Below are 15555 nucleotides of genomic sequence, written 5' to 3'. Positions count from 1 at the left end.
ATTGGGGCCTGCCCTGAACATCCGGCAGGCCCCATGGTACTTTGGGACACCAGCACCATTGGGGCTTGTGGGGGCACAGCCTGCCGGGCCCCTGACTATGCGGACCTCCAAATCTAAGGAGCATACATTTTAAAAAAGAATTGGTAGATGTATATAGTAGTATGGAACCTGAGATGGTTTGGCTTAATTTATTTAACAACATGAAGCAAACAGTTCGCATTGCGATTGTTAATTTTCTGGTGGCTAGTTTTCCTGATATGCTGGTTTTTTATTAATGATTGTTTTTCTTTATCTATGATGAAGTGCAATGTTAACTGATGAATTTGTAATGTGAAATGATGCTGAATTGATTCTAATCATGATCGTATGTGTAAATAATTTGTAGGATGATTTTATTATCAAATACAAATTAAATATAAGAAAAAAATGTGGACCTCTGCCACTGTCCTGGCACGAGGGTCCCACGGCATCAGGGCCTGCAGGCCTGTAGCCTCCACGGGTAGGCCTGCAGCCTACATAGTAATGAGACACAGACTCAGGAGTTCCTCTTATGGAGTCTGCAGCCGTTCTGCCACACGTGCCTGCAGGGCTCCCTTTTATTAGCTTATGGCGCATCTTAAAAGGGCAATACAAGGGGAGGGACGCATCCCCTTAAAGGGACAACACACACACAGGAGATTCCACTACACAACATTAACTGAGCACATGTTCAAATAAACGGATGGTATTTTTAGAGTTGACAGGTGACCTACTGCATAACGTCCTCACAATGCTCAGTCTTTTATTTCCTAAGGCTGACATGGATAATGGTCTTTCTGACTCTTGAGACTAAGAAGAAGGGAAAGCATGAAGCTTACAGGTGGCGAGGTGAATAGCCTGCTGGGTAGCGCATGAAACATAAACCACATAGAGATGGTCAATATGAGCCTTGGGATTCCCAAATTCTCCCTTCTGAACTGGGACGTCATTTCACCAAAATGCCAGGGGTAGCAGAAGTGACCACATGAACTGTGACCTCTGATGACATCACAGGATGTGATGTTCCTAGTTTGTTCGTAAACACCTCAAATTCACAATGCAGACAAAAACCATCAAAAAGCATTTAGGCTACAACAAGCATTCATTTTGTACTATGTATTTTGCCTTTCGCAAGTTGCAGTTATCGCATGTTTTTTTCTGCCATTGTCTCTGTTACGATCATCACAAGACATTCTATCTCGGTGTCCTCGTTCACTTGACAAAATCCTTGTGATATGGTATATGATATGTTATAATATAGGATATGGTACATCATTTATAATGTGCCTGTACACAAGTGTTTCTAGGCGCACCTAAAAGCTTGTGTACAGTGTAGAAATGTTTGACTATAGCACATAAAGTGTCCCTTGATTTAATTGTGCCACAATTAATGCTTTGTTGTAATGTATCTATCTTTCCTATCTCCATGAAATGTCCCTTTGCATGTAGGAGGTAATGAGTGCCCAGAGTGCGGGATGCCGTGTGAGTGCGCTGCTTTCCATGCGCTACTCTAAATTCTTTAATGCACAGTTATGATCCCTCCCAATGGAATGTATTTTGCCAACCTCTGAAGCCTAAAAAGTAGATCCACTCAGACTTGTGAAAGTTTAGACCTCTGACGTACACTCCAAAAAATAACGACACCCCGCTAGGGAATAAGGCAATGAGATAGCTTTGCAAGGATAACAAAGTTTATATAATATAAATTCCAGCAAAGAACTCTGCTGCCTGAGAGCGCTCTGCCACAATTACACAGGCAGCACACTAAAAAGACCAGACACATCATCAGGGACGTAGACATATACAGTAACAATTCACACCGCTGGTTGGTGCAGACATATAGCAGAGCCTGCTCCATAGGGGATGCCAGGCGCTAATTGGCTCTCTTTTCCCTTTCGATCTTGGTGCATGTGGGTCAGCTGGGCTCATCCTCGCGATGAACGTCAGGCCACAGGTTAGAAAAATTCTATCTAATCCAAGCTAAACAACAGGAACCAATTATTCATTAGTCATGGCAGGCACCTGAACATCATATAAAAGGGGTGACCACAAGAATATATAGGTGTGTTGACCTCTGCATTCAGGACTTCATTAATACTGCAGTTCCCGCACCAAAGTCCCCCCCACCAGGGGCTTGATCTACCTTCCCTGGTTCCTCATGATACAAAGAAGCGCATGTTGCTATCGAAAAGATATAAAGTCGTGCATGCTTAAGATCTGTGGTGGGTAATCTGAAATGGTCAGGATCAGAGGGTCAGATGGTTATCTATATGCAACGAGTTAGGGGGTCGGGGTGAGGAAGTGTAGTGGGCTCCTGTCTGGCGGGGTGGGGGTCAGGGGTGTAATGGCAGCTTAGGAGAGGTGGATAGACACTGCGCTGTGGCCTGGTACTGTCTCACGCTCTTCACACAGAGACATTTTTATGGGAGGGCAAAAGGGGCATTTGCCCAGGGCCCCCACCTTGGAGGGTGCCCCACAAGGCTAGCTGATCTGAAGAAGTAAGATTCCATTGTTCACCAGTCCTAAATAGCACACGTCAGGATATTTTATGGGGTGCTGCTGAGGCTCTAAACCCATTGCCTTTCTATTTTGGCAAGTGCATTCTGCCTTGATCACATCATGTATTGCTTTCTGTGTTCACTGTGGCATATGTAGTTTGTGTGTTCCTTATAGCACAACTCTATAGCATTCTTTCCTTCCTGTGGGAATTATGTTGATAATGTGCAATAGGCAATGGTGAAATGCATATTGATAAATTGAGTGTCACAAAGGTTCAGAAGTTAGCTCAGTGGCCCTCATTACGACCCTGGCGTTGGACCATGGTGCTAATAGCACCATGGTTCATGCCGGTAACTTACTGAGGGGGTCATTACGACCCAGGCGCTAATTGCGCCAACTTTACCACCATGGTGTAAACTACGTTTACACCATGGTGGATGGCGGATTTACCGCCCCATTCCAAGGTGAGTGGGGCGGTAAATCCCCATTTCCCATTTTCCCTTCCCCATTCCCATTTTTGCCCCATAGGGCATAATGAGAGTGGGGAAGGCGCTAATTACGCCACCGTAAATTACGGTGGCGTAATTAGCATCATGGCAGGTTAGCGCCATGGATTTTAACGGCTGCTAAAAGCAGCCGTTAAAATCAGAATCAGGCGTTAAGGGTTAACGACGGCGTTAACCCTTAACGCCTGGGTCGTAATGAGGCCCTGACTCCGCCATGGCGGAATGGGGAATTACCGCCCCATTCCGAGGTTGGCGGGGTGGTAATTCCCCATGCCACCATGGCCCTTCCCCATTCCCATTTTTGCCCCATAGGGCTCAATGGAAATGGGGAAGGCGCTAAGTACGGTGCCGCAAATTGCGGCACTGAACTTAGCACCAAGGTCCCTTTGCGGGTTGGTTTTTAACGCCTGCAAAAAGCAAGCGTTAAAGTCTCCAACCCGCAAAGGGACCTCGTAATCAGGCGTTAAGGGTTTAACGGCACCGCCACCTTTTACGGCGCCGTTAACCCCTTAACGCCAGGGTCGTAATGGGGGCCAGTGTGTGAAGCACCCATTGAAGAGATATGTGTTCATATGCAAAACTCGATTATCACATTCCAGCAAGGCTGGTTGAGCCTTTCATATGTCTGAAGTTTATAAACCTGCATGCATATGTACTTAGTTTTGCAGAACAACAACTGCTATTATCAGCAATGTACCTGTACAATATAGGGGTTTCTATAAAAACTAACATATCTTCCCTATGGTGAAGGACTAGAAATTGGTTTGTTCAGATGGGGTGTTGTAAAACCTAGGCAATCGCCTCCAACGATGGCATAAACTGTTAGTCCAAGGGGTGAATATTTATGCAAATTCAAGACTCTGGAACGGCAGCGTTCATGTTTGTATCCTGGATTTGCCAGCAGATGATACAGTGATTCTTGTCAAATCATCTAATATATCTTACATTACTGTGCCTTCTTCTGTGAGGTTTGCCTTATTGCATGCTGCTGGTATCATTTAGCCCATTACTTGATCTTTCTTTTTATGTAGGCCATTTGGGTAGAAGGGTTGGTAGACAGAAGAGAGCGGACCATATGTTGCAGGCCTCAGGGAAGCATATTTTAAGGTCTGCTTGTTTGACACAAAAAACGGTTTGCTTCTTGGTAAAAGTCAAAGGTTTTTATGCACGTTTATAAATGAAAATGTCACAAGCCATTGTTTTGAAAATATTTAAAGCTTTAAAATACAAAAGAAAAACCCAGATAAAATGTGTTAAATCACATCGATTGGTATGCTGGTTTATATACTTCCCTTGATGATGGAGAGAATGAAGCTAGAATCATTCCCCTTTTGCATAACACCCTACTATAATATTTTGTTTAAAAATGGTCATGTTTGGCAATGTGATTTGTGTACTTTCCAAGTCGGTTTTAATAATAAAATGAGATTTAGTCCATGATAAGAACTGGAAAAGAAAGTGTTCAAATGCAGAAATTGCAGAGTTGGCACAAATCCCAGCTTCACCTCTTCAACTCTTAACCAATGTGTGATCCAGGGAATCTCATTTAATCTTGTATTGCAGAACCTCTCAATATTGCCAGTCCCTAAACATTTCAAAATTATCAGCCCTTCCGAGTGATTGGCTTCTCATGGTATGATCTTCATAAAAGCCTTATTCATGGTTTCACTGTGTTAATAGTGAGCATATTTATATCGCACACCACAGGCATTTGTTCCTTTGATATCTAATGGCAACACTATTTGAAAACCATATCCCACTTCTAATCTCAGTCTGTCTGGATAAAGACACCTTCCTGGTAGCTTCTAATCTGCCTCCAATATCCATGGTACGGTATGTGTAGCATTCTCCTTCCATCCAATTGGTGGTCTGTATCCATGTATGAGCACTTTTGCATTCTGTGAGGCAGCTAAAGTGAGTTCTCTGTCTATCATGGGTTACATGTACCTTTTACATACGATCTTGCATTAATATTACATCTACCTTCCTGGATGTTATTGATAAAAAGTATCCTGCATGTATTAGAACAGTAACCCCTTTGTAGTCTGCTAATGTTGTTCTTCAAATGCTACTTGTTCATCATTCTGATTAGAGCATGAATGACGAGGGCAAGGGGACTTAAAGGGAGTAAACGTGCTTATAATGCTGCGAGACAGCATATCAAACGGTTGTGAGCGTGATGGGTGGGGGCACAGGCAGTATTTTTGATCCCTTAGTTCCTTTGGTTTGGTGGAGGGGGGCCCCAAAGATGTCCGTGCTCAGGGCCCCAAAAGTGCTTAAGATGGCCCTGTCTTCACAGGGTGCATTCTTTGGAAACAATACTAGATATTTGCAACAATGAGAGGACAGGGAAAGGATGGGTTTCCGTGGGAACAAGGCTTGTGCAGAGCAGGCCTGGTGTGCTGATGACTGGGCACATTGGTGTGAACTCGAGATGCGAGTGCTGCAGCCCTAAGAGTGGCTGTTCTGGGCCTAGTAAAAAAGGGTGTCAGGGCCTAATACAAAATGGAGTCATGGGTCTGGGGCACGGCTGGTGCTATTCATCTAATTCTATGCGCTATAGGGCTTTTATATGCGCCCTGACGGTGGGGGCGGCTCCCCCCTTATCTTCATATGGAATTTGTTTAATTAGGACATGACTAGGGAGGTGGGATATAATTTCCTTCCCATCATTCCCCCTTTTGTTACTTCTACAGTAACACATTTCCCCCTCCTCCGTTTCTTCATTCATTTCCCCTTCTTTCAGCTTCCTCCCACGCTGGGCTACTTTTATGGACATCCACGCCTTGCAAAACTTGTTGGCTCTGCCTTCAGTCTCGCACACCGGAAATCCACAGTTCGACAGCCATTTTCTTACTAAATTTATATCCTTCGGAAAGACATGCAGGACTGTTTTTTTCACTTTTTCCATGGCTGACATTGGGTCAACCGAAAAAAACAATACATAAAGGCATTTTGGGATTTTCCTTATGATCTGTTAAAAAAAACAACTACAAAAAATGACTATAAAAGGAATGTCTCAGTGAGTACATCAAACATCACATTGCATTGATAATAAAGGAACATTTAAAAAAATGCCACCTAAGGCAAACATGCATTGAAAACATGCACTATGGAATATTACATTTGGAAGCACTACTCTGTAATATTATGTGATATGATATGTCAATTATAACACACCTGTACACAGCTGTTTCCAGGCGCCACAAGACAAGGGAGGGAAGATAGGGGTAAGACAAGACAAACGATCCTACTAGGCCATATGTCATTCAGTGCATGCAAGTGTGACACGCGAAGTGCAGGGGCAAGTGCAAGGGAGAATGTAGGGGGAAGTGGGATCAGGACAGCAGGGCTCTGAGTAAGTGCAGCCAGAGCAGAGAGGCTCTGGGTAAGTGCAGAAAGGCAGGTAACTGTAGGGGTTACAGTTACAGCCCATAAGTGCGTGATAGACCAAGAGGCAGTGCAAGGAAGACTGTTCATGTAGGAGCCTGGTCTACACTGAGACTGTTAGGGTAGCCAAGCAACCAGTCGGCCTAGCAGACAGGTACGTTGGCAAGGAAGCGAGAGAGTAAGGCAGAGGACAAATAGAAGGTCTTGAGCTGCTTCAGGAACTTCTGTCGATCCGGCTCAAGTGTGAGAGGGGCAGGAGCACCTGCAAAGGAGAGAGATCTACCCCCACTCTCAGACTGGAAAAGCGTCTGACCCACAGCAAGTTGGATATAGCTCAGCGAAGGGCTCAGGAAGGAAGGTATTTCAGAAGAGAGTTGGATGTAGTGTGTGACCCGGTCCCAGGAAGCCTTGTGTATGATGCAGAGGGTCTTGAACTTGATTCTTGCAGTCATTGGGAGCCAGTGGAGAGATTTCAGGGCTGGAGAGATACAGTGCCTGGGCTTGAGGCCAAGGATTAGTCTTGCAGTCCTGTCTTGGATTAGTTGCAGATGGCAAAGAGTAGAAGTAGGCAGACTGAGAACGAGGCTGTTGCAATAGTCCAGCCTGGAGAGAACCAGGGCTCTAGAGACAGTGAGCTTCTGGGGGAAAGTGAGAAAAAGTAGAATACTTCTGAGGAGGTGCAGCTGGAATTGGTCCTTGGCAAGCTGTGTGATGTGAGGAGAGAAGGAGAGAGTGGAGTTGAAGATGACACCTAGGTTTCTTGGCCAGAGTAAGAGATGCAAAGTGGGAGCATGGGTGCCAATGAGAAGGAATGAGAGAGGGAGGAGAGGAGGCTGAAGGGAGCCTGAAAGAGAGCTGAGTGTCATCCGCATAACACTGAAAGTTAGAAGAGAGGGTATAGGCCAAGTGGGCCATGTGCTATTTACAGAGATAAAAGTATAAAGGACGGTTGATAATGGTGTAGACTTTTTGAATATATTAAATTGAGAATAGTGTGTACATTGAGTATAATGCAATAGAAAGTGGCATAGAATATAACATTGACACTAAAGAAAACAATAGTAAAAGTTGACTAACCATTAGTCAGAAGAGCAGATGAACCGATTCAGCAAGCAAAGAAAAAAGTGGATAGATGGCGATATTCTTAGTCGATTTCAGAGATGTTTTCTTGGTAACTTCCACAGTGTTCATAAAGACTTCCAGAATTTGGTGTATATGTGAATGTCTGACGTGTTCGTTCACACCCGCCAGGACTCTATGTTAAATTTGGGCTTCCGCCATCCCCCCAGTGAAGCCCCCTTGCCAGCCGGCAGCCACAGATGCAAATTCCCTTCGATGGCCATGGGGGGGATGGATGGGTGTAGATAAGGCGAGCGCAATGGGACCGGAACACATTCAAAGGACGCAGCCATATGTTGATTGCAGGGACAGGGCCTTAAAAGGGGAGTCTGGAGACACTGTGTCTGGGCTGGCCATGTGGTCAATGGTCCATGTGCCAAGCAGTTCTTTGAGGTGTACATGATGTTCGGCAGATTGAGCCTTCACACCCACCGAGCCCCCTTGCCAGCTTGCGGCCACAGGTGCAAACTGCCATTGATACCGGAGGGGGATGGATGTGGATGAGGCGAGCACAATAGGCCCGGAGCACAGTCAAAGAACACAGAGATATGTTGATTGCAGGGCAGGGTCTTCAAAGGGTATTCTGGAGACACCGGGTCTGGGCTGGCCATGTGGTCTATGGTCCGCGTGCCAAAGAGTCCCGTGAGGTGTGCATGGTGTCACGAGCATGAGCCTTTGCACCCACCCAGCCCCCTTGCCAGCGTGCAGCCACAGGTGTGAACTGCCATTAATACTGGAGGGGCATGGATGTGGATGAGGCGAGCGCAATAGGCCCCAAACACAGTCAAAGGACACAGAGATATGTTGATTGCAGATACAGGGTCTTCAAAGGGGATTCTGGAGATACCAGGTCTGGGCTGGCCATGTGGTCAATGGTCCACGTGCCAAAGAGTCCTTTGAGGTGTAAATGGTGTTTGCATGCTTGAGCCTTCCCACCCACCCAGCCCTCCAGTGCACGGCCATAGGTGAAAACTGCCATTGATATCGGAAGGGGATGGATGTGGATGAGGCGAGCGCAGTAGGGCCTGAACACAGTCAAAGGACACAGGGATATGTTGATTGCAGGGCAGGGTCTTCAAAGGGGATTCTGGAGACACAGTGTCTGGGCTGGCCATGTGGTCAATGGTGCCTGTGCCAAAGACTCCTTTAAGGTGTACTTGGTGTTCACCAGCATGAGCCTTCTCACCTACCCAGCCCCCTTGCCAGCGCGGGCCATAGGTGCAAACTGCCATTGATACCGGAGCAGGGGTGGGTGGATGTGGATGAGGCAAGCGCAATAGGCCAGTAACCTTGTTGAAGCACACTAATCTTTCATGATCCTCTTAGAAGTTTGTACGTGTTGCAGGCTTACATATAATTTAGAACATTTCATATTAACTCATTTTTGTATTTTTTTTAATTTAGTTTTGTAAAGTGGATGGCAATGATAAACTACAAATTGAACTGTTGCGGTCGAGGTACTGTCTGCATAAATCTGCGGCATTGTCTAGAGTCACTGGGGAATTTCTCATGAATGGCGCAAACCACACAGGCAGGTATCGCTCATCGAACGTGGAATCCCAGTCTTCCATTAATCCACCATGTAATGCATGATAGACCCCAAGCCTGTACCACAGACGCAAGAGATACAGAAATAGTTTATTTAAATAAACCCAACACTTGCAGGTATGATGTTTGAAATACCTTTTTAAATGTAAGGCTTTGTGATGCTTTAAAAAGTACCTTTTAGTGGAAAGTATTGAAAGTGCTTGGAATATCGAGTGGGGATCAATTGAAAATGTGAATGCCCAATCGATCAAAAACTTTTTGGGAGATGGGAGAAATATTGTTTTTAACTTTGAAGTGAAAGAAAGGTAATTTTTCGGACATTGATTCTAAAGATGAATATTAGGGGTTGAGATTAGAAAAAGAAATGTATTCAATTTACAGAAAAATGCTTTTGTCAATGACCCAAAGAATTTACAATGATGTAGGGGAACAACATGCAATGTTAGCCGTCTCGATTGTCAAACACAACACATATTGAGTTAACTTACTCATTACGTGGATTACAAAGGCGAACTATAGATCGAAGTTTGTGCGTAAGGACCATCAGCATTCGCAACACAGATCTTGTCAGGCAGGCTGCCCTGAAGTCAGGCATCTCTGTAACGCATAGCGGTAGTGTGTCTTCTTAGGCAATGTAGGCCAAGCAGACAGAGCTTTCTCTGCAACAGCAGCTCTCCACCACAGCTGGCATAACCTCACAACAATAGAAGGTGCACCAGATGGAAACATCTTCCATACGACTGGGTTCAGGGTCTGGTGATTTATCGTCACGACTAGCATCTGATTGCCCATGATCTTTACTTTTTTCTCTTTCACTGAATTTCCTCTTCTGAATATTCTGGCTCGTACATGTAGGGCTGAATAGTGGCCAAAGTTCCTGGCTATTGAAGAAGTACAGAATCAACAGTGAGATAAACAGAAATGTTTTTGTTTGTATACAGTAACGAAATTAAGTTTCACATTAAAATTCAATGTTAACGAAAAACAAGTAAAAAAAAGCCATGTTAGAAAAACCAATCGTACAAACACAAGGTTAATAGGGAAAACATTTTTTAAAGTTTGCAAGAACACATTTAAATAACATGCCATGTTAAAGTAGAATTTGAATATGGTTTGGTAAAGACATTTGCATAATAATATAAGAAATGGTAAAATAAAAAGCGACTACTGAATTAATTATGGGCAGCAAAAGTATTGTCGTACTTGGCAGATAGCTGAACAGAGCAGAAACAAGTCAGCGAGACTCGAAAAGAAATATACTGACGCAAAGGAAAAATAAACTCCTTAGTTGTGATCAAAAATGGTTTGTTTGTCGAGGAAAGAGGTGTCTTGGCATTTCCATGGAGACACGTCAATAGATTGCGCACAGAGGACGTTCACATGAGACCTGCATTGGTGCTGTGAACAGGGGTGTAAGCGTCTAGTGATGTCAGCTTTAGGGGCGGGTGATCTGTATTACTGCTGCAAGGGCACTTGAACTTAGCGCGATAGATCAACAGATATGATTTCCCCTAAGATGGCGGAGCACAGGCAGGTGTTTTCACATGTATAAAAGTGAGTACAACTAAGGTAAGATCCATAGGATTTTCTTTTTAAGGCGATCGATGTATGATCGAAAATACATGCCAGATTGATTGGGACAATAACATTTCTGAGCGAACCACCCCTATAAGGTCTTTGAAGTGTTTATAGTTGTAAACAGATTTTTGCTTTTCTGACTGCCAACAAAAGAAACCGTTTTTCATGGTGTTGGCATACCGGCCCTTGCCTATGCTCTTTTGCCCACAGAAACCCCCTGCAGAAAAAGCAACTGCACCCCTGGCTGGGACAGGTCACTCGAGAGGGTAAGCCAGCTCTCTCTACATGTTCCTGTCTTTCTCAGAGTACAGACAGATGACTGTAGGATATTATGCGAAACCTTTCAACCTGATGGGGCAGGAAATCCACCCAGATAACACCCTTATACATTTTCAAAGAGTTCTGCTGGAAAAGAGTAAAGTGTGAGTTTGTTCTGTGCATTTTGGAGACAGACCCCTGCTGGGCGTGCATGTATCAGTATTTTCGTGTTCTTTCCGACGCTAATCGTTGCATTTACTTAAACTCTGCATTCATTGATTGATGCATTTCTTTGTATTGACTTTCTTACCAAAGCTTTCCTAGAGTACTGTCCCTCAAACTCTTGCCACAATGTCTGCCCTGCATAGGCAGAGAGAACGAGTGAAATCTATGGGCCGAAGCACATTTTCTTTAAGCTACTTTTGGAAGGATTCATCCCAGCGGCCGTCTTGCAGAATCTTAGCACCGGTTAAAATAATAAGGCCCCAGAAAAGGAAAGCAAGAGCAGAAGGCAGCAGCCGCTCTTTGCGCCCGCAACGGGTCATTGACACTTGCCAACCTACAATACTTTCCTGCACTCTTTCAACAAATTGCACCGGCTGTACAGTGGCACACGTTTGGAATTGTTACCAAAATGCAAATTTTGCTCACAGGCTCAAGACCCATGTAGGGAACATTCTCATGTTCAAGGAATTCACTTAAAAATGTAATGCAAAGCAGCGGGTAGAAATATAGAAAGTTGCGATAAAGAATGGTTCTCCACCATATGTGCCGAAGCACCAAATATTAGGCACTCTTGTTGGAGTAGGATCACCCACCCACCTGCGATTAAGTAAACATCAGTAAGTGATATGCTACTCTGTTGTAAATCATTACACATTCCGTGGTCTTGCCTCTCAACAAAGGAGTAACCCTCCTTTGCATAGAATGCTACTGTGTACTCTTTACAAATTGGATTTAATAATTCTTCCCTCCATGTCTCTCTCCCCCACCCCACTCTCTCTGCCCCACCCATCCTACCTCAAATCTCTCTACCGCAAGCACCCTATCAACTCTCTCTAAACCACCCTCTCTACCCCACCCTACCACCACTCTCTCTACCCCCACCAACCCCAACTCTCTCTACCCACACCAACCCACCCTACCCTCACGCTCTTTACTCCACCTCCTCTCTCTACCACCATCCACCCACCCTACCCTCTCTATCCCCTCCCACTCTAGCCCCCTCTCTCTACTACCAACCATCCTACCCCCTCTCTCTACTCTATCCCACCCATGCACACCTACCCCCCCTAGCTCTCAAGCCCCACCAAACCTATACCCTCTATTCCCCCCACTCACCTACCTTACCTCCTATCTCTACCCCCTCTCAGCCTTCCTCTCACACTCTCGCTTTATTTCTTAACCTTTTACTCTCACCCTTTCTCGCTTATATTTCGTCTTGCACATCATCAATGGCACCTTCGATCAATGGCTTCCTCCCTTGCTCTATTCCCCTTCTCATTCTCTTGCACACTGCACACCCCTTCTTTCATCCTCCTTTATGGAGGATGAAAGAAGGGGTGACACAGCCGTCAGACTCTTGAAGGGATGTGGCTTCTTGGTGTGGATTCTCGTTATAGAACTGATCTTCCATGTAGACTTTTGAAAAATCTTTCAAGAATCATGCATCAGAAACCATCAATGGACTTTTATTCCCACAACCACCTAAATCCTCATTTATCATCAGTGGACTTCAATTCCGACAACCACCCAAGTAATGAGACGAGGCAATGAAGGAATTGATACTGAGCAGCAAGCGTGTTGAAGGTACTAGTTATTAGATGGAAGCACCTAGGTGTGGGACCTTTGAAAATGGTCGTCGCTCTTAGAGAAGGAGGTCAGGAGAAGACGTGATCTCTCCAGGGATGCCGGACGGAGGCTGGAGGCACAATTCGGCATGCAGAAGCTGGAGGCGTGAGCCGGTGTGGCAAGGTGAAAGGGCTTACCGGCAGAGAAGAAGGAAAGAAAAATGGTGCAAGTAAGGTGGCCCGATGCCAGGAACTGTGAGAGAGTCCTTGGGCACCCCGTAGCCAAGAGAAGCAGCATCGTCCTTACTGGGAGCTGGAGAGAAGCCAGCTTGCTGGGGCAGAGCCGCACGAGAGCCTGGAGAGACGTTGGAGCCGCATAGAGTGGAAAACCGACAGCAAAGGTATGCCGCGTAAGCAGGAGGAAGCCTGGAAATGCTACAAGAATCCGGTGAGTCTGCCAGAGCAGAGTGGGGACCCCAGGACATTTCAGCGACTGTGCAGAAGTCAATTAAAACATTGGGAAGTTACAAAATAGAAACGCCAAGAAGATTTTGTATGAGTTAAAACGGCACAAGGTTTTTGAACTTTGTGAGATTGCGGAAAGCAAAGTAAAAGTGAGAATTATTTATCAAATATATATACTAAGGCAAGAAGAAGGGTATATGCTAAATTGAATAATACAGATGAACTGTAAGGCATTTTAAGAGTGCAAAGAGAAGTCCTGGCAGGAGAGTACACCAGGCATTTAAGAGTGTGAGAGAAGTCCTGGCAGAAGAGTGCCCCAGGCAGATGGAAGTGCATGAAGATTCACTGATCTCAGAGAGGCACAGCTCCACCTCACTGATGAGGCCCAACAAGGCTGAAACAGGTTTATGGGGTTGCTGTTGGTACTCTTGTTCAGAGGGGAATTGCCATAGCATTTCAGTGCTGGACTGTCCATGTGGGCGGGACAAAGACTGATTTGCAAATAGATATTTCCCATCTGTGAAAGGTATAGTGAGCAAAAAGCAGATGGCTGTGAACTCTCAAAGTGGTTACAAACCATTGAACAGGTTCTCATTCCATGTTCTTTCGAGAGAGGGGCATCTGCTACCTTTTTTGTATTTTAGGAAAGAACTTGGGGTTGGTCACCCTAAGTTACCTGGGGGCAACAAGACATGGACTCCCTGCTCACTGTGCTCAGAGAGGCACAGCTCCACCTCACTGATGAGGCCCAACAAGGCTGAAACACGTGTATGGGGTTGCTGTTGGTACTCTTGTTCAGAGGGGAATTGCCATAGCATTTCGTTGCTGGACTGCCCATGTGGGTGGGACAAAGACTGATATGCAAATGGTTATTTCCCATCTGTGAAAGGTACAGTGAGAAAAAAGCAGATGGCTGCAAACTCTCAAAGTGGTTACAAACCATTGAACAGGTTATCATGCCATGTTCTTTAAAGAGCGGGGTGCCTGCTACCTTTTTTGTATTCCTGGCAGATGAGTATACCACTGCAAATTGCAAACCTACAAGGAGTGCCAAGCAGAAGCAGTGTTTGTGTTAAAAGAAGGAACGTCCCTTAAAAGAAGGAACATTTGTTGCAGGAGAACGTATGAGAGTGAACTGTGTTCATCTAACAGGATTGTTGTGGGCCAAGGAATGCATGAAGAACTGTTAGTTCTACAGACATGTGTGATACCTGTGGAAAATCCAGGGGAAGGGAATCACCCTCTGAAATTGAGGTATTTTCCAATTTGGAGAACATTTATGTTGAAGCCATTCTACTTTTATTTAAGAACATCTTTTTCCAAATACCAGGTTATAGACATTTCGCTTGTCGCTTTGTTGTTTTGTTTTTGTGTGAGGGTCAGGATAGAATGTTTTCGACACAAGGACACATTTTTGATTTATGACATCCTGACAAAGACAGATCCTAACTTTTTGGTTTTTAGGTAGGGAAGCTCGTTTTTAGAATAGGGCCAGAGAGGCATTTTCCAGCCCTTTTAATTAGAATAAAAATCTACAACCAAAAACAGGGCAACTTTGTGTCTGGTTTTCATTTCTGACCCTTCACAGCTATCTTTCCAGAATGATGGCTTCTTGTATCTTTCTAGTGCCACATACTGGCACATGGGGGCATGGTGATTTGGGTCTTGTAATTACTTCATCCCAAGGGTTAGGGGCTTGTTGCTCCCACCTTATCTCTTCTACACCTAGGGAGGGACTCCTCATCCCTCTTGACAAGGCCAAGGTGTAATGGCCTTGTAACTAATGCATAAAGCATAAAGGCACATGTGCATTTGTTCAAATTCTGCCAAGCTTTGTTATTTTTTTAGGAGGCGATACACGAAAAAGAATGTTTCATGATGATAACTGCTAAAAGAAGTACTCCCAGTTATTCATCATTTGAACCAAAAGGTGTGTGTGCTCGGCACAATTAAGGCCATTCCCACCGTCATGTAGGACCAACACATCAGGCACACCAACGCCTTCGGCATTACAAGACCTCAACTAGGCCATGATATCAGCCCATTTAGCCCCACGATATCCATGCCAGTGAATCATGCAGACAAGATGTTCATACATTCCAACACCCATGCTCAACAGAAAAAACTAGAGCCCGAGGATCCAGGAGTCCTGAGGTATCCACAAGTTGGGGGACATATCGGCAACCCAAAAAAATAAAAATTATGTACTTATATCGCTTAGATGGAGACATCCAATAAAACTCACATCAGAACAAATTGTAATCTACAGACCAACACATATCCAAACACACGCATCCTGCCCATACATGCAAAGCATTCTTTAGTGGGACATAAACAAGTATGCAGACCACTACATAATAATTTAAAAAACAACTTGCCATTTG

This window comes from Ambystoma mexicanum, chromosome 9 (assembly GCF_040938575.1).
Source record: "Ambystoma mexicanum isolate Mex_15411 chromosome 9, UKY_AmexF1_1, whole genome shotgun sequence".
In the NCBI taxonomy this organism is placed as follows: domain Eukaryota; kingdom Metazoa; phylum Chordata; class Amphibia; order Caudata; family Ambystomatidae; genus Ambystoma; species Ambystoma mexicanum.
The sequence above is the reverse complement of the archived record's forward strand: the minus strand, read 5'-3'. Positions refer to the sequence as shown.